General features: G+C 43.5%; 1 long non-coding RNA gene across 1 annotated transcript; it reads right to left on the bottom strand.

Annotated features, from left to right (window-relative positions):
• Nucleotides 1-9,028: 9,028 nt before the first annotated feature.
• On the bottom strand, nt 9,029-19,153 carry LOC119088865. Its single transcript, XR_005092599.1, has 2 exons — nt 18,969-19,153; nt 9,029-9,302 (listed from the first exon to the last, which is right to left on the bottom strand). It is a non-coding gene; the product is annotated as an uncharacterized LOC119088865 (long non-coding RNA).
• Between the last annotated feature and the right edge of the window lie 1,980 nt (nt 19,154-21,133).

Raw genomic sequence — 21,133 nt, 5'->3', positions numbered from 1 at the left:
AGCCATCTAAAAATATTTCTTGTATGTGCCTATGTGTGTGCATGTGAATATATAAGTGCACATGCCAATGGAGGCAAGAAAACAGCCTCAGTTGTCATTTCTCAAGCACATATGTCTTCTTTTCTTCTTTGAAGCAGCATCTCTCATTAGCTAGGAACTTACTTATTTGCCTGCAGCTTGCCAGAACCCTTAAGATATAGCAGGTAGTTCTACAAAGAAAGTTTATGGCTTTGTGTGCTTACATTTATATATATATATATATATATGTGTGTGTGTGTGTGTGTGTGTGTGTGTGTGTGTGTGTGTATCAGAAATCTCAAATAAATAACCTAATGATGCACCTTTAGGCATTAGAAAAACAAGAACAAAGGATACTTAAAAACAGTAGGTAGCAAGAAATAATAAAGACCAGAGCAGAAATTAGAGAAATACAGACTGAAGAACAATACATAGAACCAATGAAGCCAAAAGTTGGTTCTAAGAAACCCATAGCCAAACTAATCTAAGGAAACCAAGAGGGGCCCAAAATTAATAAAGTCAGAAACAAAACAATGGATTCCAACAAAGTCCAGAGAATCATTGGTGAACTTTGAAAACTTGTATTCCAAAACATGGAAAAATCTAAAAAAACTGTTTATCCTTCTAAAAAATATAACCTACCAAAACTAAATCAAGAAGATAAAAACAACTTAAATAGATCTATAACAAACAGTGAGATCAAAGCAATAAAATAAAAAAGTCTCCCCACAAAGAAAAGCACAGACTGGACAGATTCACTGCTGGATCCTGCCAACCCTTTGAGGGGGAGATACTGTGGGATGGTCTTTATGTCAAATGCTCTGATTGGTCAATAAATAAAACACTGATTGGCCAGTGGCCAGGCAAGAAGTATAGGTAGGACTAACAGAGAGGAGAATTGAGAGAACAGGAAGGTGGGAGGAGACACTGCCAGCCGCTGCCGCCATGACAAGCAGCATGTGAAGATGCCGGTAAGCCATGAGCCATGTGGCAAGGTATAGATTTATAGAAATGGATTATTTTAAGTTGTAAGAACTAGATAACTAGAAGCCTGAGCCATTAGGCCAAACAGTTTAAATAATATAAGCGTCTGTGTGTTTATTTTATAAGTGGGCTGTCGAACTGCCGGGGTTTGGTGGGACCTGGAGAGAAAAAACTCCAGCTACAGAGAGAGAATGCTGATACTTCCCAAATGTCCACAATATGAAAAGGAAAGAGCATTACCAAACCAGATAGCTACAACCACCACCAAAAAACTATAGGATAACTTCCCTGATACATATATTCATAAAAATTCTCAATAAAATACTTGCAAATCAAATTCAAGAACATATTGGAAATACAAGACATTATGATTGTTTGCTTCATCTTGCAGATGCAAACATAGTTTAAAATACACAAATCACATCATTATCTCAATAGACATGAAAAAGGGCCTTAAACCTAAAGAAACTAAGATAAAAGGGATGTTACAATAAAGCCTATACATGACAGATCTATAGCCAACATGCTAAATGTGAAGTATTTTAATTAAATTAAAATAATTTATAATAATTTATAATACTTAATAAGTATTTTAATTAAACTAATATTTAATTTAGAAGTATTTTCTCAAAATTCAGGAGCAAGAAGACAAGGCTACTCACTCTTACCTTCTTATTCAGTACAGTGTTTAGAGTGTTAGCTAGAGCAATAAGACAAGAGAAAGAAATCAAACAGATACATGTAGGAAAGGAAGAAGTCAAACTATCCCTGTTTGCAAACGTGATTCTACAAACATCTAAAAATCCCTTGTGGATCTACACAGTCTGTGCTCCAGCAGAAAATTATGGGTACATCATGATTGTGTTTCCTGAACTCAGGAGCCACAAGCGGTCAACCCAAATTTAACTGGGTGCTAATATGTCTAGATAGCTTCCCTCAGACTGTACAACTGATGACATGGATGAACTCTTCACGCAAATGACTCACGACTATATCAAACTGACTATATTCAAAGCTGTATCAACACTACCATGCCCAAACTTCACTCCCCCATGTTCTCAACCTTAGTTGGTGGTGTTCTATCCAACTTAGAAACATCCTTAGAGTCATCCTTGAAACCTTAGTCATTCATCACCACCACCCCTGATATCTAATTTTTAAGTCCTTAAATTCCTGGAGTTCAGCCCCCTCTTTACATCACCAATGCCCTGCCCAAATAGAAGCTTTCTATCACTGGAATATACAATTTGCCCCCTTAACTCCCCAAGCAACACATCTAACACTCAAATCTGAACTTTTTGTTATTCCCTGAATTATATTGGCAATTCCTCTATATTTACAAAACAAACCCAAACTTCTAAGTAAGTGTGCTCCATCCAGTATCCAGGGTTCCATGCATATACAAGCCCTGCCTAGCTCTTTAGTCTTGTCTCTCTTCATTTACTTTGAACATTTTTATTGCATGTTATTTCTTTGTTTGTACATGTATGTATGTAGACCTATGCACATACACTGTGGTTTACATGTCCAGGATGGAGGAGAGCTTGCAAGAATCAATTCTCTCCTTCCTCCATGTGGGTCCAAAGGATTGAACTCAAGTCCTCAGGCTTGGCAGCTGCCAGCACCTTTACCTGCTCAGCTGTCTTGCTGGGCCCTTCATTTCTTTTGTATGCCACACACCTGTCACCACAAGTTGGTCATTGTATTCCTTTTAAGGGTATTTGCAGGAAGGAAACCAAATGTTATCAATAGCGTTTCTGCTCTTAGAGCTGCTTTTGTCCTTGCCTATTCAGAGTCCCGAGCTGTAGACTTGTCTTGTAGCCAGCAGCTCAGGATATATGGGAAGCAAAAGAAACCTGGAGAGTGCACCGCTGTATAACCCATCATATCGGCAGGTCTGAGGCAGTGCTCTTTCAGGGGCTACCTGGACTTTCTGGGTTAGTACAGGATTTTTTTTCTTTAAGGTGCAAAAGGAAAGGCTAGTGAGAAACAGAGTTACTCAATCTTGGCCAGAACCAGGGTCCATCGTATAAACTCTAATGAATAAATAAAAGAGGCTGTTTGACAAATACTTAGGGACCAGAGCATGTAGGTGGAGTTTTTGATTGGGACCACCAGCTCCCAAATAACCACACAAAGATTTATTATTGATTATAAATGCCCAGCTGATAGCTTAGACTTGTTACTAACTAGCTCTTACAACTTAAGTTAATCCATATTTCTTGTCTATGCTCTACCACATGGCAGTACCTTTTTTTTTTTTTAACACAGCATGTTCATCTCCTGCTTCCTCTGCATCTGTCTGGTGACTCCTCATGACTCTGCCCTTCTTTTTCCCAGAGTCCTCTCAATCTGGCTCTCCTGCTTAACTATTGGCCAATTATTAATCCAATGAGAGTACACATATTCACAATGTAAAAAAAAGGATTATTCCACAGCAAGAGCAGCTGGGTGTTTTGAGAGATGTGTACTCCTCTTTCATGAGGCAAGTTAAAAGGGAGGTGCCTCAGGAGACCCTTGTTCTGAGTATCAGATGATGAAGTATTATGAGATAGCAGCTCCCAGGAAGAGTTTCAACCTGTATGGCACAATAAACACACACACACACACACACACACACACACAACCTGAGTACTGTCTTAAAGAGCATCTGAGTAGAGAGAATGACTTGGAATACATCAGTCTGTCATGTTTCAGGCCCAGAGAGGGCATCAAAGCAGTCAGCTGTTTGCTCCTTCTGTAGAGTAGCCAAAAACTCTCCAAAGGGACCTCAAATAAAGTCATCAAATAAAAACACCCTTCTTAGTGCCAGGCTCTTCTAATTGACAACTGTGAGACGTTTGGACAACCATTAAAACAGCTTCTAATTGAACAGGGAAATAAGGAACTATGGTCAAGGGCTAGGACAGCATGAATGAGAAGGCATAGCTTGGGAAGTCCCCAGCTTGGACTTTAGTATGAGCTGCATTCAGGACCTCTTCTTCCCCACCTTAGCCCGTGGTAGATGGCAGGAGCGGTTTATTGGGAAGGATGGAAATAGGAGTGAGTCACCAAGATCTTAGCAGCATGATCATTCAATACTGCCAAAATGGGATCTGACTTTAGCAAGTGACCTGCCACTCCGGAGGTAGAGAATCCATGGTACACTAAATTAAAACGGAGCCCAGAGGTCTATACAGCAGCAGCATTTAAAGCTCAAATTGAAGTTACGGATGGAATCGTGTTTTACGAATTCTGCCTCTTACTGTGGGTCTTCTTGAAAATCCTCAAGCTGCCCTGGGATTTGTTAGATTAGATTCAGCAAGACCCTGTGGAGCGACAGCCTCATTATGGCAGTGAAGTGTGGAGTCTTTCACGTGTGGGACCCTTCTCTATTCTCTGTGCTTTATACAGTGTGGTAGGCCAATGCTGCAAACCAAAAGCTTTTTGACCTGAACATTCCTATCATATAAATCCCAGAGAGTCTCCAGGCCTTCGACATAAGTGAGTTCATGAAGAACAGAGTACCAGGAAGAAAAGAATTTTACAAGCATCTGAGATGATAGGGACATCCCAGATGGAAATGACCTGCTCCGGATCTTCAGAGCCACAGACTCCAATCCTTTGTGGTTGTAGCTGGATTCAAGGGACAAATCCTAAAACTAAATAATGAGAATTTTCTGCTCCTGCTGACTTTCCACAGAACAGTTCTGGAGTACAGAGCACACACTTTTATAGTGAACACATCTGGATGTAATATCTCCTGAGGGGATGGGAGTAGATACTGACGAGGGACAGCTGTGGTTCTTACAGACTTTGCTGTGACCCTGTGAGACTGGACCTGCACAGCCAAGTGGTGCCTCAGCTCCTACCTTTAGCTCTGCAGACCCAGTTTGGAGTGGAGTTAAGGGCCAAGACGATGGCTCCGTGGATGAAGTGCCCACTGCAGAAGCACAAGAACTTCATTCCAGACCCCCAGAACCCAAGGAAAATAACTGAGTGTGGTAGCACTTACCTGCCGCCCCAGCTCTGGGAGACAGAGATGAGGTTCCAGGGGTCCAGCCAGCCTGGCCAATTCGGTGCCTTCACAGAAGTGACCATCACCATGAACCAATTTTAGGACTTAAAAAAAAAAAAAAACTAAAAGAGAAGCCTGGGGTATAAGTCACTCTCTGTGTGGGAGTCCCTCTGCCATATCCAACACTTTGGAAAGTCTGGTTAAGTGCTCAAATAGTCTAATGTTAGAGAAATGGTCTGTGTTTATGTTCAGTGCTAAAGGGAGGCAGAGAAAGGCCAAGGAGCATCCTGACCACGGATGTATCCAATGACCCTAAACTGCAGATGTCGTTTACAGTTATGGCACTCGGGTCACTTGTAATGGCTTCAGTAGTGTCAGCGACACAGAAGCCCTGTGAGAACTTCCCTGAGAGCACTCACGTAGGAGACTTTGGGTATAGCTACTGATGTGACCTAATTGTAGCAACTGCCTGCTGAGATATTCAGGAGACTTTCAAGCATTGCTATTGGCAGTTCAGATGACTGAAAATATTTTTCAACCCTGAAGCTGCTATTTATCACTTAGAAACTCTATATTGAAAGAGAAATTCATCTAAAATAACAATCATTTCCAATAAGCACAGCTAACTCATTTTGTGATCGCCCATTCTGCACAGGTATGTTGTAACTGGCCTTTCTGTAACTCTTAAAAAGGAATGCCATTGAGAGCAGAGACCGACAGTGACCACTGTCAGAGAGAGCTTTTCCATCATCTGCGTGCCATCCTGAGATGGAGGACAGGGGCACCTGTGCTGACCAAGACAGACCAGCACGTGTGAAGCTGCCTGAGATGCCCTGGCTCCCATCCAGGGACGGTCTTGTTTGCAACGCAATGCTGAGCCCTCTGCCTTGGCTCCTGACTGCACTGATTTGGATGGGAATACTCTTGGCTTTTCCACTTTGTCTGTCTGCCTGATGCTTTATTTCTCGTACCCCAATATTTGCATATGTTGTGACAGTGATTGAGCAGGTAATACCAATAAAAATCCCCGCTGTACATGCTCTCAATTATGAATCATTATACTAATACTACCTTAAATCAGTAAATAAAATAAAAATTAAGAGGTTATCGGCGGCCTGTCGACACTTCTTCTCAACTTTGGAGATAGAAGTTCAAGCCTTCTTGAAAGACGAGACAATTTAAGTATTCGCTCCAAGTCAACCCGCCAGCCTGTCTCGCTGGGAGCCTTTCAATGCCAGCAGCTTTATACTGTCTCCTCTTCAGTCAGTCATTGTATTCGCTAGGGTTCTCTAGAGTAACAGAACTTATAGAATGAATATATACATATATGAGATTTATTAGAATGACTTACAGACTATGCTAATCCAACAATGGTTATCTATGAATGGAAAGTCCAAAAATCCAGTAGTTGCTCAGTCCACACTCAGCTTGTCTTCAAGATACACTGGAATTCCAAAGAAGTAGGCTCTAATGCCAGTGAAGGAATGACTTGCTAGCAAAGTGAGAGCAAGCAGGCAAAGCGTGAAAACTTCCTTCTTCCATGTCCTTCTGCTGTAGGCTTCCAGAAGAAGGTGTGTCCCGAATCAGATCTCGTTTAAAGATTTGTCTTCCTGCCTCAAGATCTGGATTACAAGGGTCTTTTCCTACCTCAAAGATCCAATTAGGTGTAGATCTTTCCACTTCAAATTAAGCAGAAACTCCTCACAGGTGTGCCCTCTTTTGGGGGGTTGTGGTTAATTACAGACAAAGTCAAGTTATAACCAATCACAGTCATGTTCTCAGAGATGAGTAAATAAATAGCTTCTAGGAGGAGTAAATGGGGTAGAGGTCCAGCTCTCGGTGTGTCAGTGACCAGCAATGCTTTTCTTCTCTGTGGTCCCCAGAACCTTCAAAGTGGCCTCTTATTCCTTACTTCTCTTTCGGCCAGGAGATGGAACTGGGTGAGGTCCCTGCTCAAACCCTTGCAGCCTTTCTCCACATGGTGCCTCCCCTCCTTACTAAGTCCAAAGAGCTTGGCTTTCAATTTTTGAGGATTCTGGAACATAAATTATCATGATTCCTTGATTACCCCAGGGAAAACAGCACATTCCTATGCAGCTAAATAATGTTGTATTGTTTAAGAAGCCATCTTCAAACTTCTTGGTACTCATAGAAAACCTGGCTTTCAAGAGACTTTCAGGACATGGGGCCAAGCTTTGTCAAAGTGATTTCACTAATTAAAGAACCAACAGTCTAAAAGTATTCCCGAATTTCTGTGCTTTCTCCACACTCAGTGTTTTAACTGAACTGACTTAAATATTCCACCCTTGGGTACAGTCGGTTATGAGTGAGGAGATAGATTAAAGCTTTACATAGGATCCTTTTTCTCCCCTGTACCAGGCTTGACTAAATCCTATGTTTGCATATTCAATGTGCAGGTTTGAGAGCAAGGTTGAAGTTTCTCCCTAACACAGCTGGTGTGAGTTTTCTTCCACAATAACAGATAAATCAACCTCCAAAAATGTAAAAGGTGGTACCTACAGTGCAAGGTATTCTCTGAGCAGTTGCTGTGTGGACTTTTTGTCTTGCTCCATTGAGGAAGCATCAGATGAAACCATGACCTTCAGCTAGAAGGACTGGGGGGGAGAGTCCAAAGGACCCTAAACTTAGAGGTGGCAGGAGATCTATAGACTTCTAGTCCCATAGCATACAAACATGAGTTAATCAACCAGTAACTGTAGCACACTGGTGAAATTCAAGAAGAGATCTTTACCAAATGTCCTGGTGTCAAAGCAGAACCCAAGAGTGGCCAACCTCATTCTAGAAGACAGACTTATGGTGGAAAAGGTCCTCAAGATGAGATGATGCAAGAATTGGGAAGGGTGGTTAGAAAGAGAGAGAGGGCATTTGAAATACACTCAGAGCAGCTCTCATGGTGGGAGTTGGGGGGAGGCTCTCCTTAGGATAGTGTATAGAATATTCCTTTACACTGTGTGAATGGATGTTGCTATGATTGGTTTAATAAAGAAGCTGACTGGCCAATAGCTAAACAGCATAAAGTTAGGCGGGAGAGCTAAACTGAGAATATTGTGAGGAAGAAGGGTGGAGCTGGAGAGTTACCAACAGATGCAGAGATAAGCAAGATGGACATACTGTACATGAGAAAAGGTACCAAGCCACGTGACAAAGCATACATAGGAAATATGGGTTAACATAAATGTAGGAGTTAGCTAGTAACAAGCCCAAGCTATTGGCCGATCATTTGCAATTAATATAAGCCTCAGTTTGTTTATTTGGGAGCTGTTGGTAGGACAAAATCTTCTGCTACAATGGTGAGTCCCAATACAACAGGCTGGAGACAGATGAAGACACGCTTAAGAGTTTAGAAAGGTTTCTGTCATAGATACTCTCTGAATGTAACTTGAAGACCATGGAGAAGACCCTCCACTAATATGGGAGATATGGGGGAAAGTTTAGCAAGAATCACCAGCTTCACACTGGACTCAGGCTTGTGAGTGGAAGTCAGGTATGTGGAGAAGCCCTTTGTGAAAAGACAGACTCTGTTCTGTGCCTGCACCCAGGATTCCAAGGGGTAAAGCCCCATGAGTATGTCATGGGGATGGGGATATGTTTAAGATACAGGCCACATCAGATAACCCAGAGAAGAGCCAACTATACTACAATTGCAGGGAGACCTTCAGCTACCTCTTTGCTCTGCCATGACAGTGTGGCCCAGGGTGCAGGAAAGGCATATGTCCATGAGGAATGTGGGAAAGGCTTTAACCATAATTGTTCCTTCACTCAACACAGAGCCCTGCTGGAGATAAGGTCTGTGAAAGCTTGTCTAAGACTCCACTTTTGCCTGGCATGATAATATTTCTATACTTGATGGGGGAGGAGGGGGGACAAAACCTTTGAATATAAATGTCATGGGAAATCCTTCTAGAGAACCCTCCTTTAACAGATAAGAATCAACTGAAAAGAAAGACTGTAGAATGTAAGAACAGTGCCAAGCAAATGATGTGATTTCCAAGGAGATAAGAAGCCACACGCAAGTGAACACACTTTATTGCAGTATATAAGATTACGAAAGGATTCAGTCGTAAGAGGGGGGTGACTTTTCGTCCCATAGTTTTGAACACTCAGCATTCTCATTCTCATTTTCACTCAACTCTGAAGTCCTTGATTTCTTCTGACTCATTTTCTCAGGGCACTGGTGCAGTCAGCCCCGTGGCCTTCCCAGGTGGGCACCGAGTCTGCCTCTGTGGTCTCAGATTCTTCAGCCCTCTGTCCACAGCTTCTCCAGGCCCAAATCAGCAGAATTCTAGGTGACATGAGGCCAAAGAGGAGTTTACTAACAAAGTAATAGGACACAGCTCTCATGAAACACTGAGAGAAACAGTTTTTATACAAATACAACATGTGAATATATAAAATATATAATTCTTGACGTTAATTACATTTTTAGTACTCTATCCTAGAAAAGTATTCTCACAGATATGTAAAACTGTGTGCAAAAGAAAATCATCATGTTTGTGCCTACATGTAAGACATTGAAAATTGCTTAAGTGTTCATCAGTAAAAGTACATTACAATATACCCATCCTGTGAAATACTGTATAATATGCTGATTCTGTGTGTTACAGCTATTAAAATATCTCCCAGATACAGTGTTACATAAAAATAATAAATAAACCCACATTTGAAAGGATGCCCATGAGGCTATTCATGGGAGATGGAAAGGACCAGAGTCTAGAGAACACCTATATATCCTTTATGTAGTTCATTATTGTTTGTTGTTTAAATAAATAACATGTATTATTTTTGTAATAACAGTCTTAAATATTTTCATAAAGCTGTCTTAGAATAAAAATGATTTCTCTATTTACTATAAAGCATACACTTTAAAAGATTTAAGATTTATAATGGATTTAAGATTTTGTTAATTCTTAGTCTTATTATGCCCTAAAGAATTAACCAAGACCGAAGATCCAGAGCTCCTTGGTCAAAGTTAATAAATGATAAGGTAGTTTTAAAATGATGAGCCAACACATATAAAGAACAGCACATGTTAAAAAAAAAAAGAGAGAGAGTTCAGCATAGACAACTCATTTCCTTTTAAATATTAATTTATGAGTGACCTTTGCGGGTGGTTATGCCTGGCTTAGGTGTCAAGTTTCTGTCTTCTCTGGTCGCAAGGAAAGTACTCTGAGTTCCCTCTGCTAGTGTGATGCCTTTGTGATCATGCACACACATTTGCTGGCTACAGGGCAATTGTAGATGTTTTTCTCCGAATGAATGTGATCTTGTAATACCAGCTCTGTTTCCTGACTTGGTGACATATGTTAGCATTCCAAAAGCATCTATTTTTTTTCCAACATAACATTCATGTTAAAACGTCAGACCTATCTTCCAGTTAGAAAAACAAGTTTCCTATCAACAGATCATATCTTACATTTCTGTGTTTGCCTGTGTTCACCCTTACAAATGATGAGTACTTATTAACATCATTTCATGGAAAATCACATACTGTCAGAAATAGTTTCTCTAATTATAAATAAAGGAGTGGGGGGTTTTCACAAAGAAATATATAAAACACCGGTGAATGTATTTGGGTAAGAGTCATAGTGTACTTCTGTGGAGTTATTCCACAGAAGACGCATTTGTTTGTGAGTTTTGCTTTCTTATGTAGCAAAGGAAGTTGGCAGCCGGGTGATAGCCCAAGTGTATTCTGCCTGTTGGGGATCATGTTCAGAAAACGAACTGTGAGAATCAATGAGACATCAACTAGAGAGGAGAGCACTCATGGCTCCATTGGAAGATCTCCTTCCCGTAAGGGCCACTGATTATTGTACCCAGGCTGTGTAAGCGTCAACTAAGCATGTTTCACCCCTCTGGGAAAGATGACTACAAGAACGTCGCTACTTCCTGTGGTTAAGATCTGCCTGCAGCATTGAAAAGGAAGGTGGCCAGCCTGAGAATTAAGGACAGTAATTCTGCATCTGAGGGCGGCAGTGGGTGATGGGTGTGACCTGTGGTGTTAGGATTTCAGGACAGTAGTCATTCAAGAAAGTTATCACTTAAGAGATCCAAGTAAGAGGGAAGCGTCTCACCGCGATTCTGCAATTATCTGGGTTTGTCACAGAGACACTGGAATAGAAGAATATCCCAGGAATATTTCAAGGCATAATTCACCAGCCATACAGACGATAGTGAAAAGTTAGTTTCTCGTGGCCTGAACTGGCCAAACTTCTTCTCCCTCTAGTTACACCGTTACAAGGGAACCAAACCACTTTGGGAAGTGACCTAGGTTCTTAGCCAACTCAATGAAAGGCGTGGGAACTGTCAGAGGAAGATACAGAGCTTTGTGGTAGTGGGGCACAAAGGACGGGTCCTGTGGAAGGAAGAGCAGCGAGCACGCTCAACTGCTGAGCTGGCTCTCCAGTCCCTAGCTACGCTCGTTTCTAATATCTGAACTTTTAAAAAGATTGACTGATGGATTGGTTATGTGTGTGGGTGTTTTGTCTGCCTGCATGTCTGTGTACCACACGTGTGCCTGGTGCCTACAAAGGCCAAAAGAGGGTGTCAGAGCCCTTGGAACTGGAGTTATAGACAGGTGTTAGCCACGATGTGGGTGCTGGGATTCAAATGTGGATGCTCTGGAAGAGAAGTCAGTGTTCTCTCCAGCTCCCTCTGAACTTTTTACAGTTCTGTTTCTGTTTCTTGATTCTTCCTCATTTATTTTGTGGTATTTTTCTTTTTAATTCTGTGCTGCTAATTGGAATGATAATTCTGGAAATTCTTTGAGGCCTGGAATCAATGTGCCTGCCTTCAGGGAGGATTGGTACCTGCTTTAACTGGGCACCTGGAGGCAATAGCCAACCCAGAATCATTTAAATGCTCAGTCTGGGATTTCTCAGCTCATATTGGTCATGGGAACGCTAGCCTTAATTCCAGTGAGAGCAACTCCCTATTATAAAGTTCTCAGGAGATAGTTCTCTTTTGCTGCGTCCCATGAGTAAGACAGACACTTGTATTTACTGGGATCTCTTTGGGGAGGGGAGGGGGGGTCACTTTTCCCCTATCTCCTATTTCTACTGAATAGAACCACTTCCTTTAGGTAAGTTGGCCACTTCCCACCTTACTCAGAATTTACAATTGGCTCCTCCCGCCTGAATAAGTATTTCTCATTGTTTTTTGGCTTTTAAGAATTTTTTTTTTGCGCATTCGGGAGGCAGAGCCAGGCGGATCTCTGTGAGTTCAAGGCCAGCCTGGGCTACCAAGTGAGTTCCAGGAAAGGCGCAAAGCTACACAGAGAAACCCTGTCTCAGAAAACCAAAAAGAAAAAAAAAATTTGGCTTGACAATAAAACTATATACTTTTAATTGTTTCCTAATCTTGCTTTATCTTAAATTCTTCACACTAGAAAGATTTTTTAAAGGTATTTAGTATTTATATTGCCAGAGCAGAACCTCTGTTATTTACTTATATCATTTCCTTTACTGCCTGAATTAAACCAAGCACTAAGTGTTTTAACACATAAATACAGACACACACACACACAGAGAGAAAAAGAAACATATAAAGTAGCAATTCTCCCTTAAACATCAAAAATAAGAAAAAGATCTGTTGTAATAATCATTTCTCTTCCTTCCTTCCTTCCTTTCTTCTTTCTTTCTTCCTTCCTTCCTTTTTTTTCTGTTGTTGTTTTCAAGACAGGATTTCTCTGTGTAGCCCTGGCTATCCTGGGACTTGCTATGTAGACCAGGCTGGCCTCAATCTCCTGCCTCTGCTTCCCTAGTGCTGGGATTAAAGGTGTGCGCCACCACACCCTGCATAATAACCATCTCATAATGGAAAGCTGGGGAGATATTTTAACTTAAACTTACTTTATTATGCATTTTGTTGAGATCGGTAGCAATTTTCAGTCCAGTTAGCCCATGGATTGCCATTTGAAAACCTCTAACAGTGCCACACACCACAGTTGGTCTATGTGAAAGCTTGACCAGAGATTCCCATCCACCAAAGTCAAGCAACTATGAGCCAGGATCATACAATTTGTACTCAGTTGAGTGCATGACTCGATAAAGGAATAAGCATGGGTGTCAGGGCCCCTGTAAGGGAGAGCAGCCCCAGAAACCAGATTCTCTGCCGGGGGTAGGGGGCTGCAAAGACAGATCCCAAGCAGCAGCAAACACACAAGCAGGTGGTTTTTTGTTTTTGTTTTTGTTTTTTTAAATAGCAGTGGGTTTTTAAGGGGAAAGGGGGAGTCTGTGCTAGGGTGAGCTGGTGAATCCTGAATGGACATGTTAGCCAAATAATGAATTTTGATTGTTGGACCTTGGTGTTTTGTCTCAAGAATGAGTCAGTGCCCAAATAAGGGAATAAACCTTGGGGCTAACTTTAGAAATATAATCTAACGGTTTTAGCAAGGGTGAAGGGTAAAAGGTAAAGCCTGTCAGCGCCGTGTTTGTCACGCCCGGGCCTGCTAGAGAGCCCTTGAGGCACAACTTGTGTGTTACCTCCACAGGAAAAGCATTGGCTTCCCTAGCCTCAATTTCTTTATCAGCAGAAACAGCGCATGACCTCTACAGACATTCTGAGAGCTTATGGGATGGGTGTCCAACTGCGTTAGCGGCTGCTTGCTATCATCCTCCCTGAGAAATGCTCCCAAATGAGAAATATCCATGTTAGGTTTGGAGAGACAACTCAGAAACTGAGGGTCTGAGTTCACTTCCCAGCACCCGCAACTTCCTGGAACTCCAGCTTCAGATCTGACATTCCCTTCTGACTTTGGGTACCTGCAGCACATGTGGCGTACACTCGCACAGCCTCACATAAATAAAAATCAATATTAAAAAACAAACCCACAGCCGGGTGGCTGTGGCACACGCCTTTAATCCCAGCACTCAGGAGGCAGAGCCACACGGATCTCTGTGAGTTCAAGGCCAGCCTGGTCTACAGATCGAGATCCAGAACAGGAACCAAATTGACCCAGAGAAACTCTGTCTCAAAAAACCAAACAAACACAAACAAATCCGTCTTTCTCTAAGTTGCTTTTGTCGGATATTTTGTTTCAGCAGCGAGACAGGTAATTAACACAGATTCTCAGCTAGAAGCTGTGATCAGTGACGGCTAGGTTCTATGTCAATGGTTTTGTATTTATTACTTCATTGAATTCTTAAGGAAGCCTAACACGTCAAATGCCACTGTGCCTGTCTTCTAGACGTTCTGTGGGACTTGCCTGAGCTAACATACCTCATCATTTGCAAACCGTATTCAAACTTCTTCGGTCTTTGCCATGGGTAATAATGTAAACACAACCACACTGTGGTACGAATTTTGCCTTTAAAAAATAACAACTCCAGATGCCCCCACCTCCCACCCCTTGCAGCTGCTCCCTGAGACACACTCTGCCAGCTCTGATTTGACCAAGAGAGCCTTCATGCAGTAACTGATGGAAGCAGATGCAGAGATCCACAGCCAAGCACCAGGCTGAGCCCGGGGAGCACAGTCAAAGAGAGGGAAGAGGGATTCTATGAGCAGGGCGGGTCAAGACCGTGACGAGCAAATCTTCAGAGACAGCTGAACCAAGCTCATAGGTTCAAACTCACAAACTTTAGACAGACAGCTGTGGAACCTGCATGGGACCCGACTAGGTCCTCTGCAGGGAGACAGTTGTGTAGCTGGGCCTGTTTGAGGGGCCCCTGGCAGTGGGATCAGGATCTATCCTTGGTGCATGAGCTGGCTTTCTGGAACCCATTACCTATGGTGCGACACCTTGCTCTACCTTGATGCAGGGGGAGGAGCTTGGTCCTACCGCAGTTGAATGTACCAGGCTTAGTTGACCCCCCATGAGAGGACTTCCCCTGTCGGAGGAGGAGATGATGGGGCAGGGGGGCGGGGGAGGGTGGAGGGTGGTGGGGAGGGTGAGATGTTGGGGGGGTGGATTGGAGGGAAAGGTGTGGGGCGGAAGCCGGAGGGAGGAGGGATGAGAGGGGGAATCCGTGGTTGGTATGTAAAATGAATTAAAAAAAAAAAAAAAAAAAAAAAAAACTTTTTTTAAAATAAAAAAACAACTCCAATCTCTTCCATTTCCTCACGCTAGGATGTAAGTTGGAAAGATAAATATGAAAAGAAAAAGAAAAAAGAAAAACACATCTAAAAGTGGACCTAGAGCTTGGAGAGACAAGAAGGTAGGGAGGAAAGAAAAGAAAACTGTTTCCTTCTTGCTGTCGGCTCTTCCTCGTCTCAGCCTGGCCCAGCTCTCTTCTTTACCACCAACACCACCTTGTGTCTGAGTTTTTTAAAATCATTTCCCTCACCTCCACTACTGCTGCACGGTCCTAACTTCCCTCCCCGAATCCTCTATCGTGTGCTCCCACCTCCTCCATCGCGACCTCAGCCCTCCCAGAAAGACATCCAGCACGGGCTATTTAAAATGGCCATCGTTTTTAAGCACTCATCTCTTTAGGTCTACACCCACCCCCACCCCGCCACGAAATCATTTCAGTGGCTCCCTTTACCACTTATGAGGAAGGCGGATGTCCACAGCGGAGCCCACAAGACTCTTCCTGTCCAGCCCCCCCCCCCCCCCCAAGCTGTGTCGTGGCTTGTGCGTTTTTTTTTTTCTTCCACTGTTAGGCTTGTATACACCCTGTGCTCTCTGCCTGGCCTGTCTTCACTCATCTCTGCCGGAGGGACTCCATCACCCTTTGCTTTTTTTCTCTTGAGACAGGCTTGCCTCAAACTTGGAATCTTCCTGCCTCAGTCTTCCTAGGGCTGGGATTCCAGTCCCGGGCCACCATGGCTGGGGGGCGGGACGGGGGGGGGGGGGCTCACTGTCTGGCCGGCTGCCACTGTCACATTAGCTCTGTAAAGCATGTGAGTCCCTGCTGCAGGACAAGGGTTCAGTAGATTTGGCTAAATGAATAAGATAACAAATGTACAGTGGTCCTCACACCAGGTCTGTGGACTTCTAGAGGTTTTTTTTGTTGTTGTTTTTATTTTGTTTTGTTGTTTTACTCACCATTCTCCTGAAAAACAAAGATGGAGTCAGGTTACAAAGTAGGGCACATTGAACTCTCTAGTACCTGGTGCTATGCTGAGCATACAGGAGGCGCTCCAATGTTCTAGAATTTCTGATTCACCATATGACCATGCGACGGAAACATCTTTCTTGCTAAAAACCCAGAGCTCTTCTGACTAAATCTCAAGCCAGTCATCAAAACACTATCACAGGGGAGCAAGAACTGCCCAGCGTCTACTGCTTGGACAACTAATACATCATCACATAAAAACCGCGTGATCTCATGCTTTCTCGGGATAGTGCTAAAATTCTCTACAGGGAAATTACTGCGTGACCTCTCCAAGCCCTTTCTTTAGTGGCATTTCTCCCTGGGGCTTAAAATGGAATATATCTCAATGGTGTCTACCAACGTATAATGACAGTGAGATTTCTGAAGTCCCAAGTCAAATCATTGCACCATACTGAACTCATCTTTGACAGCGTCTTCTCTTGAAGATTGGCATTCCCAGATCTCCAGTCACACCCGTCTTCCTGCTCATAGCAAACAACAAGTAAATGAATAGCACATGGTGTCAGAAAAACAATCCCGAACACCTGTGCGCCTGTTTGCTTCTGGCATTCCATTCAGCTGCTAGCTATGAATGAATTATCCCAGTCAAAATTATTCCCCTCCTCTGTTGCCCGATAGTACACTATACTCTGCCGTTCTAACACCTTGGACCTTTTCCTAGGTATTGAAAACACGATGTCTGCTCAGAACTTTACAGTTTGAGGAAGGTCTTGGTGTATTTAAGTTACCCGAGTCTGACTGCAGCCCCGAGTCTTTAACAGAGCCAACATTAGTGAGAAATGAAAGAAACTCACGACCTAAAACGTTGGCCTAACCAGGTAGCCCACAGATAGAGAGCTGGGGTCGTGCTCCGGCCTCTGGCTCAAAGCCCATGCATTTCCCACAGTTACTTTGTGAGATGAGCATTAACCACAGCGGCTCCTCCTGGAGTCCCTGATGCTTTTGTTTAAACAAAAGGAAGCGAGTTCAGCTTTGTTTAACTTATTTAGTGACTCATCTATTAACAGCCTCCTGATCAAAGTTCCCCATATGCCAGTTAAGAAGTGGCCATGCCTCATATTTGAAGATTGATTCATTGATTTAAAAAACCATTACTTTTGTTTTATCTTATTTTATTATTATTCTTTAGATGCCAGTTTTCTAACCATAGGGTGTGGATTCTGTTGGGAGGGGAGGTGGGGAGGATCTGGGAGGAATCAAGGGAGGGAAAAATCAGAATGTACTGTACGAAAAAAATTATTTTCAGTAAAAGAAAAATAGAAAAAACAAGACAAACCATCATAACTCTCATTGAGATGTGATGAGCTCCTGCATAGATAGCTAGCTTCACTCACAAGAAAACTGACTGCTTCCCACATGCCAGGCTCGAAGCTCTTGGATTCAAATTTACACTACAGTGATGTTATAAATAGTCCCCACATCCAGGCAAGCTGTAAATCTACTACATGGCTAGCTGAGAAGAATGTGTCTGTGCCCACCCAGACCAAAGACGTTTAGGCCATAACCAAATAAAGCACGCAGACTCCCAGCCTCCTAGGTAGAGTTACCAAATCCGAGGTCTCACCTGGAGGAGGGGACACAACAGTGTGAGGTGGCAGGACCTAGTCTGCTTAGGTGCTTCTCCAACCCCAACCCTTGCCCATCCCAGGCCTAACAGGCTGCCCCTGCTGCTGTTAAATTCTTATGCTCGGCAAAGTTTCAGGACTTACTGGTCAACTATATGTATTAAACCTCAATAAGGAAACTAAGTATAAATAGGACAATAAAGTGGTTTTTCAAGGGGGTGGGATATATATGAATAATATGTTAGAAAGGACCAAGAGAGACATTTTAGAGCATTTTGTAAGGGATCTGGGTTGTTCGAATTGCCTTGGAGTAAGTCACTCAGAAAAGCAACACAAAGTGATGTACCTAGGACAGCGTGAGCTGGGCTGGAGAGAGGCACACATATCTCAGCTGTCAGATACTAAGTAAGTAAGTCTTCCCTGAAAGCTCGGAGGATGAGGGCAGAGGGCAGAAGGGAGGGGAAGGGAAATTGGTAGGAGGCTCTGCCGGCTGTAATGACTGCAGCCAGACTGTGAATCATCATGAATGGTGTCCGTGTGAGCCTGCCTGTCTGCACCTGAATTCTCTGAGCCGTGTGTGAGCTCCAGAGGCAAACTGGCATAGGGCAGTCTCACCGAGCAAGAGGGAGGGCAGCTGCCAGATGTGGACCATCCATTATGATTGGTTACTTTTCAGCGTGTTGTCCTTATATGGCCACCAGGTGACCACTGTCAGTTGCTTGGGGCCTCTTCTGCTACATTAAACAGTCAAGTCAAAGGGTCCACACACGCTGAGAACTGAATTGGCCACTGGGACTTTCAGCTACTTCAGGTTGCCCGGCCTGTGATTTATTTGAAAAAATAATCATAAACGGACCATGAGTCATTTTCAGCAACCACAGCTTCAGAGCCAAACAGTAAATTCTGAGAAACCAATTTCCACTGTGGGCAGAGCCCAGCTCCTCGTGTCTGATCGGCTGGCAAGCACCAGACTGGAGAGCTGATGAGAAAGCAGCAGGTGCAGCTGGGCCACAGTTGGTCAGAGGCCTGCAGACCCGGGGGTGGGGTGGGGGGGGGGAGAGTGGGGCTGCCTGGGCCCCCGCCTGACAGTGCAGAGGAATCAAGATGGACCCTCTGCTCCACACTGACACTCCAGTTCCAGAAAACCAAGCAGGATCAAAGAAAAGATTGCTAAATCACATGAGGGGCAGGCACCGCAATAAAGGGCTATGATCCACGAGCAAAAGAGAGTCCGCAGTCAGTTCCTCATCAGCTTGTTCCTGCCTCCCGTTGAGTCTTTCTCCTCTAACCTCATAAGAAGACAGGAAGGCACAAGCTTCAGCTTACCTGTGTCCTTAAGCTTGGTCTTTTCTTCCCATCACAAGGGTCAGCACTTCCTAAGCCCTAGACACACCCTTTACAGTGAGGTCATATCTGACCGCCCCTGTCCCCAGAAATCTCACCGACTATTTCCTGTTATTATTGCTGTGTTATAAAAGGGGACCCTTCGGCCCACAGAGGTGCTAATCCATGCCACCTGTCTGCTGCACAGGGGTGGAGCAAGCGTGGAAGCCAAGTGTTCCAGCTCTAGAAGTCACATGGCCTCTGCCTGCGCTGCCTTCTAGGCGGAAGTGAAACTTGATCCTAAAACCAATACAGCTCTTTATGCGAACTTTGGAAAAGTAAAGCAAGGCATTAAAACAAAATTAAAAATCATCCATAATCCCATTTATGCTTTTGGGGAGTGTCTTTAAAGTACGGTGGTTTGGATGGGAATGGCCTCTATAGGCTCGTAGATTTCAATAACTGGTCCCCAGTTGGTGGAACTGTTTGGGAGGGATTAGCAGGTGTGGTCTTGTGGGAGAAGGGAAGTCATCAGGCAGTCAACTTTCAAAGGAGCCATACCATTCCTGGTGTGTGTGTGTGTGTGTGTGTGTGTGTGTGTGTGTGTGTGTGTGCTCTGTGGTTGTGGATCAAGATGTAAGCTCTCAGCTCTCATGCATTCTTTTGCTCCACCGTCATGGGTTCTAACCCTTGAAACCATAAGCCAAATTAAACACTTTCTTGTTATAAGTTGCCTTGGTCATGGTGTTTTATCGCAGCAATAAAAAAGTAACTAAGAGATAAAGTAAAAAGCGAAAATCCCTTGTTTTAACCTATGCTCTCAAAGGTATACACTGCCTTCCCCTATATTTTCCCTTTAATGCTTACACAAATAAAATGTAGGTATATTCTACCCATACACAAATAAAACAACACATTGTAAAACACGATTCTTTTTACCTCTCTTTTTATCACTTAATATTCAAAACTTTAAAAAATGATTATAGGTAATCTAGTGTCTGCTAAAATCATAATTTACTCAACTCTTACCATAGTAAAAATTGTATCCATGTCTCTATGTACCCGTGTTAGGACCTCTTTAAGATGCCACAAGTGGCTTGGAGAACATGCGCATCATCTTCCTAACTGAAGACGACCCTGTTCTAAGAAGGCACTGCTTTGTAAAGGCCCTTCTGGGGTTCACTTGTCACACCCTTCCTCTCCCCCAGGGATGCTGCTCCCATGAGCACCACTTCACATTGGGTGTCTCTCGTATTTGTGACTCTTGTACTATTTTCTGAAAAAATGTGTATTTTCCAACACTTGCACTTTTCTAGAACACCTCAGATCCCAAACCTTGGCTAAGTGCTCACATCACATAAATGCTCCCCCACTCCAGCCAGTAGATGCTCTGTCTGCTCAGCTGGCCCTGCTCCTCTGCTCCATCCCTTGTGACTCTGAGGGCTCTCTGTCCCCCTCGTCAGCCAAAGTGAGGGAATGACATTATTTTTTGTTCCCCAAGAAGAATGACTTCCAAAATGAGCCTCAGAGAAAACCATGCCTTCCCTGGTTACACTCCAACTTTTTCCTGAGTAATACCTCTCTTCCATGGAACGGCACTCCCTTAACCAGCTCACACTGTGCCCGTCTCCTGGGCAAGGGATGGGGGCTTGTCCTTCACCCTCTGCTGTCACACATAACCTTTGACCTTTATCTTATCAGCACTGTCATGTGTTAATGCTCTCCATGCCTGAGGGGTAGCGTTATGGGATGTCAAGCATAAGGGGACTTTTGGAATCAGAAAGCTTGGGGTACCAATCCCGACTCTTACTCCTGTTGGCTTCGTGGTTTTAACTAAAAGACATTTGGCCTCTCTTGCACTTCAAATTCCTCCACTATGAAATAGGAACTATGGGGGGGAAATGCCACCTCAGGACTGTTGACAGCACCCGGTGTGTAGTGTCTGGCTCACGAAGACATTATAATTGTAGCTATTCTTAATGCCACTCCACAGCCGATGTCTCAGATGAGATGCTATTGGTAATGTCATATACAGTTCTCTGGCTGTTTCGAATCTGAGAATTCTATCATTTCTATCATGAGCCCTGGAGGAGGGACTGACTCCCAAGCCTCATTAGCTTTAGACTAAATCTCCTCTGCCGGTGTGGCCCAGGATGAGTGGGACACTG

The sequence above is a fragment of the Peromyscus leucopus genome, chromosome 12, assembly GCF_004664715.2.
Source record: "Peromyscus leucopus breed LL Stock chromosome 12, UCI_PerLeu_2.1, whole genome shotgun sequence".
Classification (NCBI taxonomy): Eukaryota; Metazoa; Chordata; class Mammalia; order Rodentia; family Cricetidae; genus Peromyscus; species Peromyscus leucopus.
This window is presented reverse-complemented; position numbering and strand designations above follow the sequence as displayed.